Genomic DNA, 22,467 nt, shown 5'->3' with positions numbered 1-22,467 from the left:
TCATTTGACCAATCTGACTGGTTGTGCTTTGACTTATAATCACTTAAAATCTATCTTTGTAGTTAATAAATCTGCTTGTTTATTCTACCTGGAGCAGTGTGTTTGGTTTGAAGCGTGTCAGAGACTCCCCTCAGGATAACAAGCCTGGTACATATCAATTTCTTTGTTAAATTGATGAACTCATATAAGCTTTCAGCATCCAGTGGACATAACTGGACACTGCAAGACGGAGGTTCCTAGGGTTGTGTCTGGGACAGGAGATATTGGCTAGTGTCATTCGGTTGCAAGTAGCTGGGAGCAGCTTACATGCCAGAGGCTGTGCGTGAACAGCCCAGGAGTGGGGGTTCTCACAGCAGAGCAGGGTAAGGCTGACTCCTGGAATCAAGGATTGGAGAGACCTAGCAGATCACCAGTCCAGATAACACCAGAGGAACATCACAACTTCCATCATGCTTCACACTAGAGGGGATAGCATTAGCTTGTATTGACAGATGTGAAAACTGGTGGGAAGTGAAATGACTTTCGGGGCACCCTGGGTCAGTGGCAAAATCAAACCATGGAGCCCTGATGTTAGAGGGTTTTCCCTTCACCCCCTCTCCTGGTTCTTGTACCTGGAATAACTGATTCTTCCATATGCACTTATCCAAAAAGACAGTTACCTCAGCTTGCAAGGACCCTCAACTACTATTATGAGAGCCCACCATACCCCCTCCAAGCAGCTGCACGGACTGTTGGACAGGGGACTTGGCTAACTGCTACTTACCTGTCCAGCGTGATGAATCTGAGTCACAGCACCAAGATGTCAGAGGGCTTTCTCTACACCCTCTCCCCTGGTTCTTGTCACGCAGACAGAAAGCAGAAGACCAGAAGTCCAAAGTGCAGGCAATGCCTGTTTATTGGGGTTAGTTCCAAGCAAACTTCCAGAGCTCTACACGCTGGCAGAGTCTGTTTCCCAATGTTCCGTTCCCAGCTCTGACACCACAGAGGCTTTACCCTGTATACCCCTTCCCAGCTCTTGTTAGACCTGCAATAGAGGGTTTTTTACAGGATGGGGAGCAGGCAGATACCAGACACAGTGCTGGTATATAATACTTTAAATGCTTTTTATTGATTACAAAACAAACCTTACTTTACATTTACACCCCAAACATACTATGCCAGAGTTCAAAGGTTAGAATGGTTTTGATGGCCAGTCGAGATTTTTTTTTTTATGATAAGATTCTAAAATGTGCTGCACTGGTGAAAACCATATTTATAGTCACATGGGGCTTTGGATTAATAAATGACTTTGATTTGCAGAAATTATAGGCAACCATTTATAGTTCATTTTGTTGTGTCATTGGTTTTTTGCCTTTGTTTACTAGGTCTTTTACCGACACTATTCCAAAGAGACAATCCTGGGCGGGCCGCCATGATTCAAGGGGTGCCATTTCCTCCAATTCTTATACAATTTTATATCAGTCCAGTTGGTGGTGTTTCCTTTTCTGCTGATTCTCTCTTTTTCTCGAAACATGACAAGATTGTTTTTGCACAAATAGTTCTAATCATTCTTATAGAATCATGGAATCATAGAAGATTAGGGTTGGAAGAGACCTCAGAAGATCATCTAGTCCAACCCCCTGCTCAAAGCCTTCTTAACCTTAAGTTCTTGCTTCGGTTGCCATCTTGCAATGCATGTATTCATGTCAAGCACACGTCATTCATACCAGGCCTCAATGACCTATAACACATGACATGAATATATGAATCACAATATATATTGAGATATACATATCCCAACACTATGAGGCCGCAGAGCCTTGCCTACGTCCCCATTCCCACCTCCCTATTCCCAATCCCCCCTCCTTAGCAGGCCCAAATATACCTGCAGCGTGCGCCCCTAGTCGCTCCCCTTACAATTTATGGTCAGGTTCTGTTCTGGAGGTCGTGAGTCGAGGTCTTTGTCCCACCTCTTTTGTATCCCATGGGAGGGGTAAGGAGTGAGGTTGTGTTTTGGCCAAGGCCAGGCTTTTCTTTCGCTTTTAGTGTTTCTTATGTCTCCCCCGCCAACCCCCTTTGCCCTTCCTAAGTGGTTGCTTGACCTTGGCTTGAGAGAGGAGCCAGGCAGCCTTCCAGTGTGTGCTGGTACATTACACTCCCCCGACACCCTGTGACACTTTAACTGCTCTGTCCCTTATCTCTCTTCTCATTATACCAACAAACCCAGCTGGCTAGGAGAAGCAGCAACACACACAGCGTCTTTTGCTCTTTGATCCACATATTAGCATAAGAATGCGTCTACACTACCAGCCGGATCGGCGAGTAGCGATCGATCTATCAGGGATCGATTTATCGTGTGTAGTGTAGACATGATAAATCAATCCCCGATCACTCTCCTGTCGACTGCTGAACTCCAGCTCAGCGAGAGGCAGAAGCAAAGTCGATGGGGGAGCCGCGGCGCGCTGCGAGGATGCAAAGTAAGTCATTTTAATTCGATCTAAGATACGTCGACTTCAGCTACACTATTCTTGTATATTCAACTCGCTGTTGTGAGTGGGACTCGCCTGCCTGGCTGCGAACCAATTGGCCCCAGGCGCTGGGTTTTCCTGCCATTGTCCCGGGCTGGGTGCCGCGGGCAAGGTGAACCCACAAATCCTGCGCGGCGGGCGGGAGAAAAATCACCAGGCAGCGTCAAAGCGCATTGGGTTTGTGGAGAGCGAGCCGCTCTCCTCCCGGCTGCTCCTCGCTCGTCCCTGCCCCAGCCCGTCTCCCCTGCTCTCCCTCTCTCGCTGCCTGGCTGAGGCCCTGCTGCTGGGGCAGGCTCCCTGCCAGCTGGGAGGATGCTCAGAAACAGCTCCACAAGCTCGGCTCGGAATATCAGCCACTTCCCGGTGTAAACTCTGCACTCGGCTCTGCGGGTGGAGGCGTTAGCGGGCACCTCTGGCCCAATCTCAGCCCCGTCTGCCGGTTCCAGTCCGCCTCAGCCTGATATCCAAGCAGCGCTGAGCTCTAGGCCTGACTCTTCTTTACACTATTCTCATTACTGTGGCACCGCCAGGCCCCCGGCAAGCTCGGCACCTCAGAAAGTACCTACCACGCAGGGCCGCTTGGCTACATTGCTCAGGGCTGGGAAAAATGCCCTGCCCTGCGTGCTGTAGCCTGGCTGGTGGAACCCGCCCTGCAGATGGAGGAATTCTTCCAGCCACCGTTTCATGGGGGTGGATTTACTAGAGTCAGGAAACCCCTTGTCTCCTTTTGTGTCTGTAGTAAGTGTCCACACTACACAGCACAGGTGATATACCAATCTCCTAGAACTGGAAGGGATCTTGAAAGGTCATTGAGTCCAGCCCCCTGCCTTCACTAGCAGGTGCAGCTGCAGCGCTTACCGTGTAGCCACCCACAGTGTGAGACGGTCCTGTGATGGGTGGAATCACAGAACCCCCTTGGGAGCTGCCACCTGCAGCGCCAAGACTACTGCCCCTGCTTTCCCTGCCAGCTCAGGACCCCAGCACCCTGTCTTGCTGAGCCAGACAAGCCCGTCTGCTCCAACACAGACCCAGGGTCTGAATTACCTGCCCCAAACAGCTGCAGACTTAACTGAAAGCAGCTCACAGAAGTGTTCCTGCCTTTAACACTCAGATGCCCAACTCCCAGTGGGTCTAAACCCAAATAAATCCATTTTACCCTGTATAAAGCATGCAGGGTAAACTCATAAACTGTTTGCCCTCTATAACACTGATAGAGAGATGCACAGCTGTTTGCTCCCAGGTATTAATACAAACTCTGAGTTAATTAATAGGTTAAAAGTGATTTTATTAAATACAGAAAGTAGGAGTTAAGTGGTTCCAAGTAATAACAGACAGAACAAAGTCAGTCACCAAGCAAAATAAAATAAAGCAGCATAAATCTCTGTCTAATCAAACTGAATACAGATAATTGCACCCTCAGAGATGCTTCAGTAAGTTTTTTCCTCAGACTGGACCCCTTCCAGGCCTGGGCACAATCCTTTCCCATGGTACAGCCCTTGTTCCAGCTCAGGTGGTAGCTAGGGGATCCCTCAGGAAGGCTCCTCCCCTTTGTTGTGTTCCACCCCTTTATATATCTTTGGCATAAGGCAGGAATCCTTTGTCTCTCTTGGGGTTCCCACCCCCCTGCTTCTCAATGGGAAAAGCACCAGGTTAAAGATGGATTCAGTTCAGGTCACATGATCACGTCACTGCAAGACTCCATTACCCACTTGCCAGCACACACGTATACAGAGACTTACAGGTAAAACAGAAACATCTGCAGTCAGGTGCCCTGGTTGATGGGAGCCATCAACATTCCAAACCACCATTAATGTCCCCCACTTTGCATAACTACAATAGACCCTCAGAGTTATAGTTCATATTTCTAGTCCCAGATACAAGAGTGGTACCTTTATACAAATAGGATGATCACACTCAGTAGATTATAAGCTTTGTAATGATACCTTACAAGAGACCTTTTGCATGAAGCACATTCCAGTTACATTATATTCACTCATTACCATCTTTTTATAAAACCATATAGGCTGCAGCGTCACCTCCCTGCCCAGACAGGCTTACAGCAGCCTGGGAGGCAGAACAGGTGCCCTGGGGCTGGGTTCCTTCTTCAACACTTACTGCCAGCGTGGCCTTGGGCCCCTCACTTAATCTCTCTGAACCTCAGCAGCCCCCTGTGCCTGGCACTGCCCTGCGTGCCGGGTGCGGTGAGACGAGCTGCTCGACAGGTTTTTAGGTTTGTTTTGTTTTGTTTTTGACAGACCGTTTTCTGTCCCAAAACTCCAGTTTTGTCAAACTCGAAACGTTTTGCAGCAGCAGGTGGCTCTGGGTGACATTTGTATCATGTAGGTTCCTGTGGCCAACACGGTCCTGTGTCATAGTTCAGAAAAGGGGGCCAGCCAACCAACCCCGCCCCGCCCCGATCCAAATGAAGCAACAGAGGGTCTGGACTGACGCTTCCTCCGCATTCTTGTTCCAAGGGACACTTTGAAATTTCACCTTTTTGGTTCCTCCTTGAAATGTTTCTTTTATTTCAAAACTGCCGATATCCAACCGCCCTAGCTGGAAGTCCCGGGGCGCGAGAGACGCGGGTGGAAACTGAGGCACTGACTGAGGCAGGGACCGCCTGCCGCTTGCCAGAGCCGGAAGCGCTTTCCCCACCAGCCCACCCTTCCGCTTCAGCCCTGCGCCCAATCTCCAGCTGCCGGAGCCGCTTGCGAAGCACAAGCGCTGCCTCCCCTGGACCCGGCCGGGGGCCGCTGTCACCCGAACTCCAAACACAGGCGAGAAACCCTCGGCCCAGGTCGGCCCGGTCTGCGGGCACCGGGCTCGAGTCCCTCTGAGCTCCCCAGCTCCCCGCGGCTCTGCCCGCCGAGTCCCCCGCGGCGCTCGGACAGTGACCAGAGTGGCCGCTGCCTGGGTTTCGTGGGGTTTGCTCTGCAGCGCAGGCTCAAGCTAGAAATGCCCCCGGCTGAAACGCTGGTTAACCAGCCGCTGCGCGTCAACCGGTGCAGCCCCACTCGTGGCATTGCTGCGCGGCTCATGCGCCGCCTGCCCGGGCTCCGGCCTCACGCCGCTCCCTGCCTGCCGGGATCCGGTGCCAGAAACGTTAATACAAAGAAAACTAACGCGGGGGCCTTTGTATTGTAAAGCAGCGACCCGCTGGAGCAACGTCCCCGGTTCTCCCTCTGCGAGCTCCGCGGCAGGAAGGATTTGGGGGCAGGTCTCCAGGCTAGTCTAGGGGAGGGGGCAGCCGAGAGTCTCTCCAGGATCCCTTCCGCCTTGGTCTCGCAGTCTGGTTTCTCCGCATCCCGGGGTGGGACACACAGGTGGGTCTGAGCCCCCGGGGGTGGGACACACAGGCAGGTCTGAGCCCCTGGGGTGGGACACAGGAGCGGGCCCGAGCTCCTGGGGTGGGACACACGGGCAGGTCCAGGCCCCTGGGGTGGGACACACAGGCAGGTCAGGCCCCTGGGGTGGGACACAGGAGCAGGTCCAGAGCCCCTGGGGTGAGACACAGGAGTGGGTCTGAGCCCCTGGGGTGGGACACACGGAGCAGGTCTGAGCCCCTGGGGTGGGACACACAGGCAGGTCTGAGCTCTGGGGTGGGACACACAGGCAGGTCTGAGCTCCTGGGGTGGGACACACAGGCAGGTCTGAGCCCCTGGGGTGGGACACCTGGAGCAGGTCCAGGCCCCTGGGAGTGGGACACACGGAGCAGGTCTGAGCCCCTGGGGTGGGACACACGGAGCAGGTCCAGCCCCTGGGTGGGACACAGGAGCGGATCCGAGCCCCTGGGGTGGGACACACAGGCAGGGCCGAGCTCCCTGGGGTGGGACACACGGGCGGGTCCGAGCCCCTGGGGTGGGACACTCGGGCAGGTCCGAGCTCTGGGGTGGGACACACGGGCAGGTCTGAGCCCCTGGGGTGGGACACACTGAGCAGGTCCGAGCCCCTGGGGGTGGGACACACAGGCGGGTCCGAGCCCCTGGGGTGGGACACAGGGGCAGGTCCGAGCCCCCGGGGGTGGGACACACGGGCAGGTCCGAGCTCCTGGGGTGGGACACACGGAGCAGGTCCGAGCCCCTGGGGTGGGACACACGGAGCAGGTCCGGCTCCCCGGGGGTGGGACACACGGGCAGGTCTGAGCTCCCTGGGGTGGGACACAGAGCGGGTCCGAGCCCCTGGGGTGGGACACACAGGCAGGTCCGAGCTCCTGGGGTGGGACACACGGGCAGGTCTGAGCCCCTGGGGTGGGACACACAGAGCAGGTCCGAGCCCCCGGGGGTGGGACACTGGGCAGGTCCGAGCCCCTGGGGTGGGACACACAGAGCAGGTCCGAGCCCCTGGGGTGGGACACACAGGCAGGTCCGAGCTCCTGGGGTGGGACACAGGAGCGGGTCCGAGCCCCTGGGGGTGGGACACACAGGCCAGGTCCGAGCTCCTGGGGAGCAGGAATGTCACTGATGCCCAGCGCGCAGGCGGAGCTGGGGCTGTGACTAAAGCGACCCGGTGGGGTCACATCGCAGCTCGCCCGCCTTGCCGGGCACTGGTGGGAAGCAACAGGCGCTGAGCTCCAGGCCCCTTTGCACACGAAGCGGAGAGGAGTGGGGTGGGGCAGGGTGGGGACCCCGCACATCAGCTGTCTATCACAGCGCTCACGCCTGTCAGTCACGTTTCGCAGCTCCAGCGAAGGGGCGAGCGGGGGCACCGGGGCGGGATTTGCGGAGTCGGTGGCTGTGAAATCAGCTGCGCACTAAGGCTGACGGCTCCCGCCCGCGCTGGTACCCGAGCCGCGCTCCGCCGCCGGCAGGGGCTGGTTATCGGGGCCGGCGGGGCCCTGACGCGGGAGTTGATGTCACGCCGGGCCGGGCCATATAGGCGGGCGGGCTCCAGCTGCAGGTCCCAGTTCGGCACCGCGCCTCGCTGAGCAGCTCCGAGGATTTCGCCGCTCTCCGGCCAGCGCGCAGCCGGGACCCCGCGGACGGACGTGTAGGGAGCAGGCGGCCTGGGCCCCGCTGGCTCCGGACCCTCCTCGCTCGGCTCCAGCGCAGCTTCCGGGCCGCCAGAAACCGACGCACCTTGTTACATGCCCGCCCGGCCGCCGGCCTCCCGCCCGCCGGACCCCGGCTCGCTGCGCCACCAGCCGCCCCGCGGGCCCCGACGCCCCTGCCGGCCTCTTCGCTGCGCAGAGACCCGCTCCCCGCCGGCCAGGGGCCATGAACAGCTCCCAGCCCGTCCCTGGCCCGGCGCGGGGCTGGACGCGACCCTGGCGCTGCCCCTGGGCCTGGCCGCCCTGGGCCTGGCGGGGCTGGCGGGAACCTGCTGCTGCTGGCGGTGCTGGGCCAGGAGCTGCGGCGGGGCCGGGGCTCGCCGCCCCTCGCCGGGCTGCTCCACCTCTGCTGCGCCGACCTGCTGCTGCTGCTCCTGGGCGCCCGCTGCGCCTGGCCGCCGCCTGCAGCCGCGCCATGGCCGCTGGGCGGGCTCCTGTGCCGGGGCGGCGACTGGCTGCTGCACGCCGGGCTGCTGGCGAAGTGCTTCGCGCTGGCGGCCGTCGGGCGAGCCCGCCTGCAGCAGCTCGTGGGCCCGGCCCCCGGCCCGCGCGCCCTGCCCGGGCCCCCGCCCGCCCGCTGCTCCTGCCGCTGCTGCTGCTCTGGCTGCCGGCGCTGGGCCTGCCGCTGCCGCTGCTGCTCTTCAGCCGGCTGGGCCCAGCCCCGACAGGCCGCGCTGCCTCTTCCAGCCGCCCCGGGCGCCGCCGGCTTCATGCGGGTCTTCGGCGCCGCCTGCCCGCTGCTGGCGCTGCTGCTGCCGGCCGCCTTCACCGGCGGCTGCTGCTGGAGAGCCCTGCGCGCCCGCGAACGCCCCGCCGGGCCCCAGCACCGCCTGCTGCTGGGCCTCAGCCTGCTCTTCCAGGCCGCCTGGCTGCCCGCCTGGGGCTGTGGCTGTGGGGCGGCACGGCGGGGCGCGGCCGCCCCGGAGGCGCTGGCGGGGCTGGCGCAGGCCGCGCTCTTCCTGCCGGGCGCGCTGGGCCCCGCGGCGCTGCTGGCGGCCTGCCCGGAGTTCGGGCCGGGCTGCGGGCTCTGGCCCGACAGGGCGGCCCCGGGGCCGCGGAGCGCACCCAGGCGCGGCAGGAGGCGCCGGCGGCGGAAGGAGCTTCCGGACGTGCAGCACTTCTGGCAGCACCGCAGAACACGGCGGCCGGGAGGAGGCGACCCGGTGCCCTGGGAGCACCAGGGCACCCCTGAGCGGCAGCCCGGCCTCGCCCCATCTCCTGCGCCCCGGGGCCCGGGGCCGGGCGGCAGCAGTTACCCCAGGCCGGGCGTGCGGGAGAGGCTTGTAAACACCGGGCCTGGGGCTGCGCTGGGGGCGGGGTGTCCCTCTGCAGCCTGCATCGCTGCGCGGGAGGAGCCCGGGGCTGCGGGGTTTGAGCCTGTCCCCGGGGGCGGCGGCTGTTCGCCCAGCCTGCCCGCCTGCGCCAGCAAAGCCCGCCGGGCGCCGCGCTCGGCCTCCGCAGATGTTGGCAGCTGGGGCTGTCCAGATGCGCCTCGCCCCGCCAGGCGCCGCAGTGATTCTCCGCGGCAGGAGCGTGTGTCGCTCCGCCACCGGGAACCCCGCCCCGCCCCTGACTCTGTAAATCCCAGCCAGGGGTAAGTGCCCCAGGGCTCTGTCCCCTGCAGCTGAGCTCTAAGCAGGGCTTCACGCAGCGTCTGTAGGGTGTAAAGCCGGGGAGGATGTGTCTACACGCAGCTGGACGCTCCGGAGGGTGATCCGCCTTCGCTGCCCGCGGGGATCGGAGCGCGCTGCTCCCCAGGGCAGACACTGAGCGGGGGAGCGGCCGGAGCTCTGCGGGCAGCTGGCGGGGAGCCGGGTGGGCAGGTTCTTTGGTGTCAAGGCAATTCCTTGAGACTAAAGCGAATTAATGGGGCGCGCCCGGGATTGTGATCCCCGCAAGGTGGGAGTCGGGGGTTAATAGGTGAGAGCGAGACCAGAAGGTGCAGAGGAAGGCTCCGGCTCCGGCTCCCCGCTCACTGGCTCTCTGCGCTTTCCCAGCCGCGGTGGAAACAAACCGCCTCGAAGGTGGCCACGGACAGCCGCCAATGTCCCGAGCCCGGCTGTGCCTGTCAGTCCGTGGGTGTGACTCCAGGAAACAGGCTCAGCTCTGCAGGGCAGGACCGGGCCCACCCCCAGGTGAAGCCAGGCCGGCAGTAAGGGGTGAACCAGCGGAACAGTCTCCCAGGGGCTGGGGTGGGGTTCTCCAGCACTGCCAGCTTTCAAATCAAGCTGGGCTGTTCTACCAGCGCGGCTCCAGGGACTGTTTGGGGCAGGTCTTTGGCTTGTGCCAGCCAGAAGTCGGACCGGATCATCACGATGGTCCCCTCTGGCCTTGGGGTCCAGGCCCAGTGATTTTGCCTGGCTCCGTCTTGGGACTTAACCCCAAATCAAGACACTCAAAGTGGTTATTTGTAGAGCTCTGGCTACCTCACCCCACACACACACACACAAACTGTCTTTCTGGAGCTTTCACTAATCAGGGGTCTCAAACTGGGGTCAGGACCCCTCAGAAGTGATCTAAGGTTATTACATGGGGTCACAAGCTGACAACCTCCACCCAAACCCTGCCTTGCCTCCAGCATTTATAATGGTGTTAAATATATAAAAAGTGTTTTTAATTTGGGGTTGCACTCAGAGGCTTGCTGGGTGAAAGGGTCACCAGGACAAAAGTTTGAGAGCCACTCGCTAATCAGTCCTATTACTAGTGTCGCTGTTGGAATTCATAAATATTCTGTGACTATTCCACGCCAACAGTGCTGGTGTGTGGCTGTTTTCATTAACGATCCCACCTTGGTGTTCCACGACTCAAGAATGGGCTGGGGTAAAATACTTGAATTCAGCTGGATCAGGCAGCTCAGATTCAAGGCTTTGTGTATCCGTGAATGTTAAAGGTTTCATCTACAATCATAGTAAACTGAAGATATCGTAGTTGCAAAATCTGTGCAATCTTTCCACTGGGATATGACCAGTTCCATATGTATCTATGTATTTCATTGATTTCAATGGGTGTTAGGTGCATAAGTACCTTTGAGGATCTGGGCCTTAGTCTCTGTGCCTCGGTTTCCCTATGTGACTTATTTAAGGGCCTGTGAGAGAGCTGGAGACTGAACCCAAATCTCCTGAGTCCCAGTGTCTTACGCACAAGACCGACCTTCTCATGGGTGGTGACTTTCATATTGCTCTAGAGTGCTCACCCTCTGGCCTCAGTTAAATCTACACGGGGATAAGGAAGAGAATAAGACCTGGATAACTCCAGAGTATCAGTGAATTTGTTCCTCTAGTTCCAGTGCAAGCTTCTGGGAAACAGAACTGGGGATCTGATGAAGGCCTGGGATGCAGCCTCCTGGTCTTCGCCAATGTTGTATCCTTGGTCTGTTCCAGCGTGTTTAGCTTCAGAGCACGTCGCCTCTTGAGTCTGTGAAGCTTAAGCGATAAAATGATAAGCGATAAACTAAGCTAGAATAAAGCTTTACAATCTTCTAAGTTGTTTTGACTCTTCGTCCTCCATTTATCACGATAGCAAAGAGGCCTGTGTGGCTGTGTGGTGTTTGTTTTCCACGCGTAAATGCTGTCAGAGTTCATAGTAACACTTAACACTTATGCAGGGCTTGTTACCTGCAGATCTCAAAGCAATTTACGGAGGTGAATAGCGCTACTAACCCGGTGTTAGAGATGGAAACTGAGGCACGGAGCAGTGAGGTGATGAGTAAATGGCAAGCTGGGAAGAGAACCCTCCTCCTGATTCCTCCCCAGTGCCCTGTCCATTGGACCAGGCCTTTGGGGTAGGAGCCTGGCAAACCAGCTCGCAGCCCCTAAGTCCTTGCTTTGGCTCCTGCTCCATGAAGAGGTTTAGCTTGTTCCTCTCCTTGGTCTGTCATTACGACAGGCACAAAACTGGTGCTTTAAGGGTACTTCCTGGGAAAGCAGATCCTTGTGCTGCCTCAGCCTGGGAAATTCAGGGATTAATTTCTATAGTGTAACTTTTCTGCTGCGGCAGGGCGGGCCGTCTGAGTTCCTGGAAATCTGAGAGCAGGAATATAACAGTGCTGGCCAGCGGGAGGGTCTTTTGGGGACCAGCCCACGCTCTTCACACACCGCAAATCCCCACAGACTTCACCAGGAGTTTGGGTGCCCAAGGGATGCAGCGCCGGATCTGCTCTCAGGCTCTGAGGGTGCTGTCCTACTGAGAAGCCCCTCCCCATCCTTGAACCCCATAATCTTGGGGCTCTGCCCATCTGTACATTCAGATTTGCCTAGAAATTCAGGAGGTCTGGTCTACACCCCGTGTATCACTGTAACTAAAGGTGTGATGATATTGTACTGATTTAGTTAAACCAGCATGTGTGTGGACACTTGGGAACAGGCTGGTCATCTCCTATGCACCCCCTGGTGGTCTGAGGTCACTGCGCAGGTGGCCTGCCTCAGTTTCCCCACTTCTCAGGGCTTTCTCAGTCAAATGACCACAACCCACTCTTGTCAGGTGCAGCACATCCCTTCTTGGGGCTGGATGTATTAACAGTGCAAAATAATTCCCCAAGTAAAGTTCTCAGAAATCCCCATCATGTTCCCACGCCCAGTCTCGTCCCCGCTGGGTATCTCCAGGGCGTCTCTGCCTGGAGCCCTTTCCCCTGGAAGCTGAGGGTTCCCTGCAGACTCTGTAGTGTGAGAGAGCGCGAGGGGGACCCTAAGCATCGGCCCTCCCCAGGGACAGCTACAGGAGCCCCCTGGACCCCAGGCCCAGAGTCGTAGGCCCACACTCGTCTCCCAGCGGCACACCTCAGTGGCAGGGCTTGTGAAGTTGTGGCAATGTCAGGCTGGTGTATGTAGCGGAGATCTCGGTCCTTTGTCTCCTCCGTGGAACACCAACCCGAGGTGAAGCACAGGGTCTGCTGCAGGGGGTTACGGACGGCAGAATTACCCAGCCTGAGTCAGTTCCTGCACACTGGTTACAGCTGCCTCTGATGCCTTAAATGAGCCACAGCTGGCCTGGCTGGGGCCTCATGGTAGCAATTATCAGGAAGTAACTGACAGCTTCAGTCTGCGGATCCAGCTGGAGAGGAACAATCCCTTATTCTCTCCACCTCAGGTAAGAACTTCTGCCTTCCTGAGATAGGGACGGGAAGGAGAAGACTCCTTATGTGAACCAAGCCTCCTCTCTGGGAGAGTCCGGCTAGTCTCTCCGCCCGCACTGCAGCCAGGGCGGCTCTAGGAAGTGCACCGCCCCAAGCAGGCGACACGCTGCGAGGCGCTCTGGCGGTCGCCGGTCCCGTGGCTCGGTGCACCTCCGCAGGCGTGCCTGTGGAGGTCTGCTGGTCCAGCGGCTCGGTGGACCTCCTGCAGGCGTGCCTGCGGAGGGTCTGCTGGTCGCGGCTCGGTGCACCTCCGCAGGCGTGCCTCTGGAGGGTCCGCCGGTCCCGTGGCTCCGGTGCACCTCCGCAGGCGTGCCTGTGGAGGGTCCGCCAGTCCCGTGGCTCCGGTGCACCTCCAGCAGGCGTGCCTGTGGAGGTCGGCTGGTCCCGCGGCTCGGTGGACCTCCTGCAGGCGTGCCTGTGGAGGTCCGCTGGTCCCAGCGGCTCGGTGCACCTCCTCAGACGTGCCTGTGGAGGGTCCGCTGGTCCCGCGGCTCGGTGCACCTCCCGCAGGCGTGCCTGTGGAGGTCCGCTGGTCCCAGCGGCTCCGGTGCACCTCCTGCAGGCGTGCCTGTGGAGGTCGCTGGTCCCGCGGCTCGGTGCACCTCCCTCAGAGCGTGCCTGTGGAGGTCCGCTGGTCCAGCGGCTCCGGTGCACCTCATGCAGGCGTGCCTGTGGAGGTCCGCCGGTCAGCGGCTCGGTGCACCTCCCGCAGGCGTGCCTGCGGAGGTCCGCTGGTCCAGCGGCTCTGGTGCACCTCCATGGGCACGCCGCCCCAAGCCTGCAGCAGTGCGCTGGGAGTCTGGAGCCGGCCCTGACTGCAGCCACGCGGCACTTCTTTGCTAGCCCCTTAAAGAAAGAAAGGGGTCTCTCTGTGGGGAAGGGTTGGAAAGACAGAGGAGGAGAGATTTGTTGTGCACCTTCCGTAACATGGTATTTGAGCCTCGCACACACCCTGGGAGGAGGGATTCATGGGGCCGCAGGGAACTTAGCATTAGAGTAGGAAGTTCTTGGAGAGGGTCAGGATCGGATGTCTCCTGCCCTGGGGCTCTGCCCTCTGGGACTCCAGAACCTGGTCTCTGCAGTAGGACCTCCCAGAGCATCTGGTCGAAGGACAAACAAAGGAAGTATCAATGAAGGGTCACAAACGGTTGATTTAGGAAAGGGTTTTCTGTGGCACCCATTGCCAGGGCATCTTGCTGCTGCGGCATCTGGCCTGGGGCCTCAGCATCAGGCTTGAAATGATCAGCCGAGGTTGCAGCCACCCCAGGTTCAGATCTGAGTCAGCCAGCTCCAGGTTTCATCATTCCAAGGCGAATACACTGAACACTGTGAATCTTCTCCAGGGCCCTGACTGCAGCTCAGCCATGGGGCCACAGACTCAGGGGCGGTGGTGAAAGAGGTTGCTATGTCACTCTCCTCTTTGGTGGCCCGTAGCGGCGATTGGCGGCGCCCGGCAGCAACTCTATCGTGCTGCTTCATTCTTCGGCAACAGTTGGCAGCGGGTCCTTCGCTCCGAGGGATTGAGGACCCTTCGCCCGGCGGTGCCGCCAAAGACCCCGGACGTGCCGCCTCTTTCCATTAGCCACCCCAAGCACCTGCTTCCTTCGCTGGTGCCTGGAGCGGCCCTGCTTGTAGCAATTGCACTGGCTGTGAGCGGTCTTGGATTTGAGCCCCACTGGAAGCAGGAGATCGGATTAGATGGCGCAATGATGCTTTCTGGCTTTAAAATCTAGGAAGCGATTAAAAGAATCACTCCCCACTTATACAATGTAGCCACCGGAATAACCGGGCCTGCAGCTTTCCCAGATTGTGAGCTCAGCATGTTTACAAGTGAAAGTTCATAAAGGTGTCCCAGAGCCTGGAATAACACCTGCCCAGGGAACAGAGACAGGCTGCCTTGGATTCAACTCAGGGACATGCCTGGGAAACCAGCCATGTGTAGAGCCGGAGAGCCAATGAAGCTCAAAATTGCTATGGCAGATAATTGGAGCCTAACTTCAGGTGTTGAATGAAATAACGAGGAAGGGTGGGCTCCTCTGTGCCCAGCAGTCCTGGCTGGGGTCCTGTTTTAAAAACAAAAGGCCTTTGGGCAGAGTGGTGGCTTTCCCACGTGACGCTGGCTGAGTGCATAAAAGCCCCGGGCATGTCAGCGCTGGAATGGCGAGAGAAGAGAGCAGCAGGCTTCCAGGCGTCATCAGGGCGGGTCAGAGCACCAGCGAAGGAAGCAGGTGCCTGGGGCGGCCCAATAGAAAGGAGTGGCCACGTCCGTCTGTTCTTGGGGCGGCGCGTCCGGGTCTGCGGTGGCACCCGGATGGGTCCGCTTGATGCAGCAAGTTCAGTACCCAGGAGCTGGGAACAGCAGAACCCATCCATGAGCCCAGAGCAGCGGGGCCGATCAGAACACAGTAACTCACGGGGCTGATCCGGGCGAGTCCCACTGAATTCAGTGAGAGCTGGGGTGCTCGGCAGCTTGTGGGGATGGATCCCAGGCGCCAACAGCCCATGCTCAGACATTACTGAACTCATTAACCCTTTAGTTCCCGGATTGCCCAAGACACACACTAAAGCTCCCCATCTGGTGAAATTCTTTCCCTCCCCCAAGCTGGCTCGGCAGAATTCCCACCTGGACTGGCGCTGGGAGATTGATTTTCCAGCACGTGACACCAAGTGCAGCGCAATGAGTCGACTCAGGGGCTGCAGGGGCAGCAGGCTATATTCTAACCAGCCTTAATGCTGGTCGGATCTTGCTGGGCTTCAGGTCTCCTGAGGATTGCAAGAGGAAATGATTTATTGAATCCTTTGTTTGTTTTCACCAGACACCCCCTGTGTCTCTCTCCTCCCTGCCCTGTAGCTGGGCCCAGCAGAGCTGTGAATTATTAATGTGCACCCAGCTGGCTGCAGGAGGGAGAAGGGAATGCAGCTGGAGATTGGACCAGAGGCCCGCACGCCTTCCAAGCACCTGTGACAGGCATGGATTAGATGCAGGCCAGGTGAGCAGGGCAGCGGTTCTGCTTCGTCCCCAGGGGAGTCGGGGGAGGCAGCTGCGGCTGTTTCTAGCCTGGCCCAGGACTACAAGGTCTGGCAGATCCACAGTGCAGGGAGGGAAGAGATTAGGAGGCAGAGAGACCCTCTGCAGGGGCTGGGAGAGAAAGCCTCCATCTGCCTTCTCCATCATGCCTCTTGCCTGCCCTGCAGCAGCCAGGGTCAGAGCGAGACAGTGCGCAGGTAGTGGGGGCAAGAAGATAAGAGTGAGCCCAGAAAGGTGAAGGGCAGCAGGAGCAGGGCATGGCTGGAGTCTCAACCAAGAGCCTGGGTAGCAGGCACCTTGCCACTGCTACTGCACACACATGCACAGCCTCGAGCGGGCCTCCTCCGTGTGGGTCCTGCACTGGCCACTGCTGCCGAAGCAGATGGAGCCAACCTGGCCCCTTTGTTTTTCACAGGCGCGAGCCACCGCCCAGTCCTGGAGCATTAGCCTGGAATGGTCTCAGAGTACCAGCGTGCAGCCCCTTGCCTGCAATTTATCAGCATGCGGCAGCGGCGCGTACGGCGGGCCCTGTGGTTTACTGGCCATCCCAGACATCACCAGCTTGGAAAGACAGAGCGCTTAGCGAAGCCAAGTAACATAAAGCGAATAGCCAGTTCGCCAGGGATCCACATGGCGCCTGCGGCTTTCCGGTGAGTGCTGGGGCTCTGTGGGCAAAGCGGCAGAGAACCCCCAGGAACGGATCCCAATCCACTGCCTTTAGACACAACGGCATTGCCCCAAAGCCCAGCAGGCACCCGGGTGAGCTCACCTCACTCCCTGTGACATGAACCCGGGCCCTGACCGGCTGCCACCCAATGGGGCTGGGAGTGGGGCAGGCAGCTACCAGGCTATGGCCCCCAGCCAAGTCACCACCAGGAGCTCTGATTGGAGGATCGCCCGGCTCACGATTGGCCCCAGCGCTATTTAGGCAGGAGACAGGAAGTTTGTCTGAGCAGCAGGTGGGGTTCCTGGTGTGGCAGCACTGTTGGGCCACGGCACATGCCTGCCTGCAGCCAGCCCTGTTCCTGCTGGTTCCTGGCTCCTGCCTTTCCCACGGCCTGGCTCCTGTTCCCGCCGTGCCAGTCCTCCTCGCCTCTGTCTGACACCGCCCGTAATCCTCAGTGACCCGGCCGGGCTCGGCCCGACCTCCAGCCTGACCTTGGCCCTGGCATTGGTCCTCCTGACCCTCCCGCTTTGATTCCTGGCTCTTGTGATGCGACTCTGGTGCTGCCCCTCAGCTAGGTTCCCCAACCTGCATGCCTGCATCGCCCACTGGGCCTGGCTCCTGCTCTGACAACGCGGCAGGCTGCCGTCTGATCCTGTCATGATCATTCCATTGACTTCTGGGAACTCCACTTGCCAGGGTCTTCTGAAGGCCAAGACAACAGACTACAAAAAAATAGATAAATTCATGGCGATAGGTCTGTCAATAGCTAATGTGAGCTAGGCCGGGGATGGTGTCTCGTCTCTGTTTGCCAGAGGCTGGGGTGGGCGACAGAGGATGGATCACTGGATGATTCCCTGCTCTATTCATTCCCTCTGGGGCACTGGCACTGGCGCTGTGCGGCCCAGACAGGACACTGGAGCTGGATGGACCTTTGGTCTGACCCAGTCTGGCTGTTCTAGTATTCTTGCATTTCAGCGGGAGATGTGGACTAGCTCACTTAGGATTTTCTCTCCTGTTCCTAGGCACCTTCCCGCTGGAGGACCAGTTCCGGATTCCTTGGGCTGCCACAAGTCTGCGTGGAAGGGTGCATCAAACAGGCAACCTCTGGCCGGCTCTTGTGATTTGGTCTCCGCCTGGCGGGGCACAGAGAGCTCCTCCCACTGAGGGACTCCCACCTCGCTGTGGCTCTGGGGCCTTTCTACAAGAGAGCAGCTTGCAGGACCCGTGAGTGCCTCTGCCTGGCTCTCCATGTCTGAGCACACTTGCCGCCAGCTGGGAGGTGTGGCTGCAAGATCCTCGTGCAGCTGGACGGGACCGGCTGGCTCCAGGACTGGGCATGAAAACAAGTCACTGGCATCTGGCGCCTGGTTCAATCCAGCCCAGGTTGATAGACACCAGGTGGTTGCCATTTAGGGGGCCTGTCGATGGTATCTTGTGGGACAGGGCCCCAGCACAGCTAGGCTCCCTCTGGCTGGCTGCCTCTGCAGAGACACACTCAGGGCCTGAGCGCGAGGCCTCTTGACGTTGGTGGACCGGCTCCTGTGGATTTCAGTAGCTTTGGCTTGGGCTGTGGAGATCGAGCACTGCTCTTCTGTTCCCACAGCCACGCCAGCTCTCCAGAGAACCAGCCAGCCCACCAGGCGGCTCCTTAGCCTTTCAGCACAAGACCAATGGGACTAGATCATCCTGTGCCCCAAAGGGATCTGTGCTCCTAAATCACTTTGGGGCTTTTGAAAATCCCATGCAGAGAGATTCAGCCCTGCTGGCTGTTTGGCTGCCACTCTCACAGCTCCAAGACTGAAAGAAATAGCCAGTAACTCGTGAGTCCATCGGTTCCCTTCCATTTGCCCACATCAGACGCCTCCTTCTGTGTTAATATGCTAATGGGCACCGTTTGTGCTCTCTGAACAACCCTCTAGCCTGAGCTTAATTGCCTGTCATCCTGGTTAATCAGCCTGCGGATGTAATTGTTTGTCCCAGAGTCCCTGCTGACAAGCCTCAGCCATCAGCGCAATTGACTGGCTGCGGCCCGGGCTTCAGGGCCAGGGAGGAAACTAGAAATGCCGGGCTCCACTTGCTCTCCTGCAGACTCCACGGCTCCCTACCAGGTTCTGAGAGGAGAGCGGTCACCTCGAAATCCCCTTTCCAGTTAAACCACTCCAGCATGTCCCAGCCAGCGGAGGGTTATCAGAGGATAATGACAAAGGCGGGGAGGGATCACCCATCCCATTTACCGCGGCTCGGCTGGCCGTGGCTTGATGAGAGAATGAGGAAGAGCTTGATTAATGGTCCCTCCAGGGCACCGTGGCTGGAACTGCCCCGGCTGCGTGCGTCCCTACCATTGTCCCAGATGTTCTGGTTCCATCCCAAAGGAGCCGTCAAAGTAGAGGAGCCATGGGCCACAGCAATAATGACTCGCGGGCTGGATGCACAGTAGGTTCCCGCAGGGTTGGTGCTGCAGAGAATCAGGGCGGCTCTGGCCAGCTCTCAGCCGCCAGCCACGGGTAGCGTTGGCCCCGGCCGGGAGGGTGACGCTGCAGTCGTTGAAGGCGCTGGCACTCTGTGCACAGTAGGAGCGTGAGCCCACTGCCCTCCTGGATAAGGTGAGACCTGCTCCCAGAGTGAGGTGAGTTGCCCAGAGTCCCAGGCCTGGGAAGTAACAGTGGGAATCTCCCCAACAAAACCCCACATGCCAGAGCCTGCTGTGGTCCAGCATTCCTCCACTTGCCTGCATGCCTCCCCTACAGAGCCTGCTAACACTACGTGTGTGGGAAGGGAGCGTTGGGAGGAGGCTGTGATTTTTTATTAATTTGCATAAGAAACAAACAAAAATTACAAAGGTAAACGATCTTGCCTTACAGCCTGTCGTTACCAAATCACCGGCCATGTCCCAGGAGAGCCAGTGCACCCACACCAGAGTTGCGAGGATTGTCTGGGGCTGGTACTGCTTTGAGCAGGGGTTGGACTAGATACCTCCTGAGGTCCCTTCCCACCCTGGGATTCTAAGGATTCTAAGTTTCCAGCTCACCATGTCAGAGCTGCGGCGAGGCAGTGCCTCGGTCAGGTGTGCAGACACTGGCACCTCAGGGTGGGAGTAACAATAATAATAAGGGCGCGCAACAGGCGAAAGGGAAAGGATGGGCGGGCGGGGAAAGCGGTGGGCGGCTGGAATGGAAGTCTACAGCATTAGAGGCCATTTCCTGGCATTCTTTACCCAAATGTATCAACAAACAGGGTCCACGTTTCTTCACCTGCATGGCCGGGCTCTCCGTGTCGATAAGCTCTGTTCTTTCTTCCGCAGCTCACTCCAGACCCGGGCCGAATACCCCTGCTCCGCTCTGAGCACAGAGCTGCTCCTCCGCTGCGCTAAGATCATGTGCTTAGTAGTTGTTCGCCCCTCAGACCCACACAGTCTCCGGTGGAGTGAGAACCCAGCACCTTTCCCGGTGACATCGCGTGGGCTGCAGTTTCAAGCTGAGGTTTGGTTGCTGGGCCACACCCTGTTGCACCCTCCACTCTTGGGTCTGCCTCTTCCCACAGCTGCCTGCCACAACCACTGGCTCTGCGGCCCTGAAAGCCGGCCTTGCCGGTGATGCCAAGTGCTCATTGTCCAGCCCCGATTCTGTGCTGTTTTTGGGTGATGCCTGTGTAGACCACGTCTGACATGTTCCTATGAGACCGAGGGCTCTGGCATCATTCCCCAGCGTCTCGGAGCAAGCGGGTGTTGTTCTTTGACCCCTGCCCCTGCCCCATTTCTGCATGACCCCTGGATTAGCTGACATCTGTGTCTCAGGAGGCTTTGCTGGCTCTATGTAGGAAATTGGAACCCCCCAATAGTCTTCCCCCAGATCAAAGAGGCCGGGCCCTAAATTCACTAAAAGAGACTTTTACACATTTGTCGGGGTGGGCGGGTAATAATATCCAGGACCTGGGGCCTATGACTAAGCTTCAGCCAATCTGCTGGGCTGTTCTCGGGTCTCCACCGGCCCCAGGAAGTGCGCCTTCAGAAGGAGTCCCCTTAACCCAGAGGCAGCCAGCGCGGCACCAGCCCAAACTACAAAGATTCATCTCCCAGGCCGAGAAGGCTGTGGGTGGAACTTGGAGCCCAGAGCCAAGTGTTAGGGAGGCAAAGAGGCTCCTAAAATAGGCCTGTAGGTGGGACTGCTGAGAGCACCGTGTGTGCTCGCCCGGCTGCTGTCAGAGTGACAGCCCTGAGGGACAGAGGGAGCCACACCTGCCTGCAGGAGCGGGCGCGGCTGCCCACCGGTCTGCCGGGGCGGAGGGCAGCAGCAGAGACCGGGGCCGGCAGCTGCCTTTGAGAGATGTGTGTCCCGTGGAGCTGCTTGCCGCGTGTGTGTGTGTGTGTGTTAGGCGTCACGCGTGTGGATCTGTGTGTGTTGTAGCCTAGATATATATGTGCGTGTGTTTGTGTAAAAACAGCTTAAAGAGTCCTGTGGCACCTTGCTTAGACTAACAGAGGTATTGGAGCACCTTGAGCTTTCGTGGAGGTGAATCCCACTTCGTCAGGCATGACTATGCAAGGCACTGCATTTGTAGCCGTATGGAATGGAAATCTATTTTGACATCGTCTGATGAAGTGAGGGATTCACCACAGCTCCTGTCCAATAATACGTCTGTTAGTCTATAAGCTGCCACAGGACTCCTGTTGCTTTGCAGATCCAGACTAACTGCGGCTCCCCTCGGCTACCGTGTGTTTGTGTGCATCGGAGGGTAGCAGTGGGCTCTTCAATCCTGCAGATAAATGACAGAGCAAGATCCAGGGAGAAACTGGAAGTTGAGAAGCTCGCCCAATTCGACTGGAAACAAGCTGTCATTTTTACCATTGGAACAATTTACCCAGGTGGATTCTCCATCACTGGCGATCTTTAAATCAAAGACGGGCTGTTTCACCAGGAATTACTGTGGGCTGGTCTCTGTGGCCTGGAGGCTAGGCAGGAGGTTGAAGATCAGATGATCACAGTGGCCTTGGAGATCTCAAGCTCTGGAGGGAGTGCCCTGCTGGAGACACAGGAGAATCATGGTTTTTCATTTGAATTTCCTCCCCTAACCCTATCAGAGAGACTTAATTTTCTTCCCAGCTCTACCCATCTCTCAGTTCCTACTCACTGGTTGAGGCTTAGCCTGAGTATGAATCCTTCAAACATTGCTATGGATGCCTGCGGCTTTGCCCCTCACTGTCTATCCTGGCCCACGCTCTTTTGCATGCCCATATGTTTGCCCTCTCTGCTAACTCTTTGATGGAGGATTCTTTCAGTCCCGTCCCAATGGCTGCAGCTGCCGTGTTTTTAGACATGCTGACTTCATCCAAGTAACACAGCCTAACAGATATTTGCCATCTGTCTTTCTGGAGCATGTTGGAGATAAGGTGTTGGTGAACTTCTTGATGAATCTCGGTGTGGCGTTATGCGGTCTATATGGTTTTATAAAAATATGGTAATGAAGTGAATATAATGTAACTGGATATGTGTTTTTTTCATGCAAAAGGTCTACTTAGTAAGGTATCTCATTACAAAGCTTATAATCTACTGAGTGTGACCATCCTAGCTTTGTATAAAAGGTACCACTCTTGTTTTCTGGGACTAGAAATATGAAATATAACTCTGAGGGCCTATTGTAATTATGCAAAGTGTGAGGCCATTAATGGTGGATTTGGAATCTTGATGGCTCCCATCAACTAGGGCAATGTGACTGGAGCTCTGTTTTGCAGGCAGCCTTCCGGTGGAAGTCAGGCTTCTGGAGGAATGAAGGCTTGGGGATCTTACAGTGCCGTGTGATCATGTCACCTGAGACTGGAATCATACTTTAACCTGTGCTTTTCCCCATTGAGGAAGGAGAATTTAGGAACCCCAAGAGAGACAAAGGATTCCCGCCTTATGCCAAAGATATATAAAGGGTGGAACACAACAAGGGGAGGAGCCTTCCTGAGAGGAATCCCCTAGCTACCACCTGAGCTGGAACAAAGGGCTGTACCAGGAAAGGGTTGTACCCAGGCCTGGGACCTGTCCCAGTCTGAAGGACCACAAGACTTACACAAAGTGACATCTCAGGGTGCAATTATCTGTATTC

This window comes from Mauremys reevesii, unplaced genomic scaffold (assembly GCF_016161935.1).
Source record: "Mauremys reevesii isolate NIE-2019 unplaced genomic scaffold, ASM1616193v1 Contig38, whole genome shotgun sequence".
Lineage (NCBI taxonomy): Eukaryota > Metazoa > Chordata > Testudines > Geoemydidae > Mauremys > Mauremys reevesii.
Note: the sequence above shows the minus strand (reverse complement) of the source record.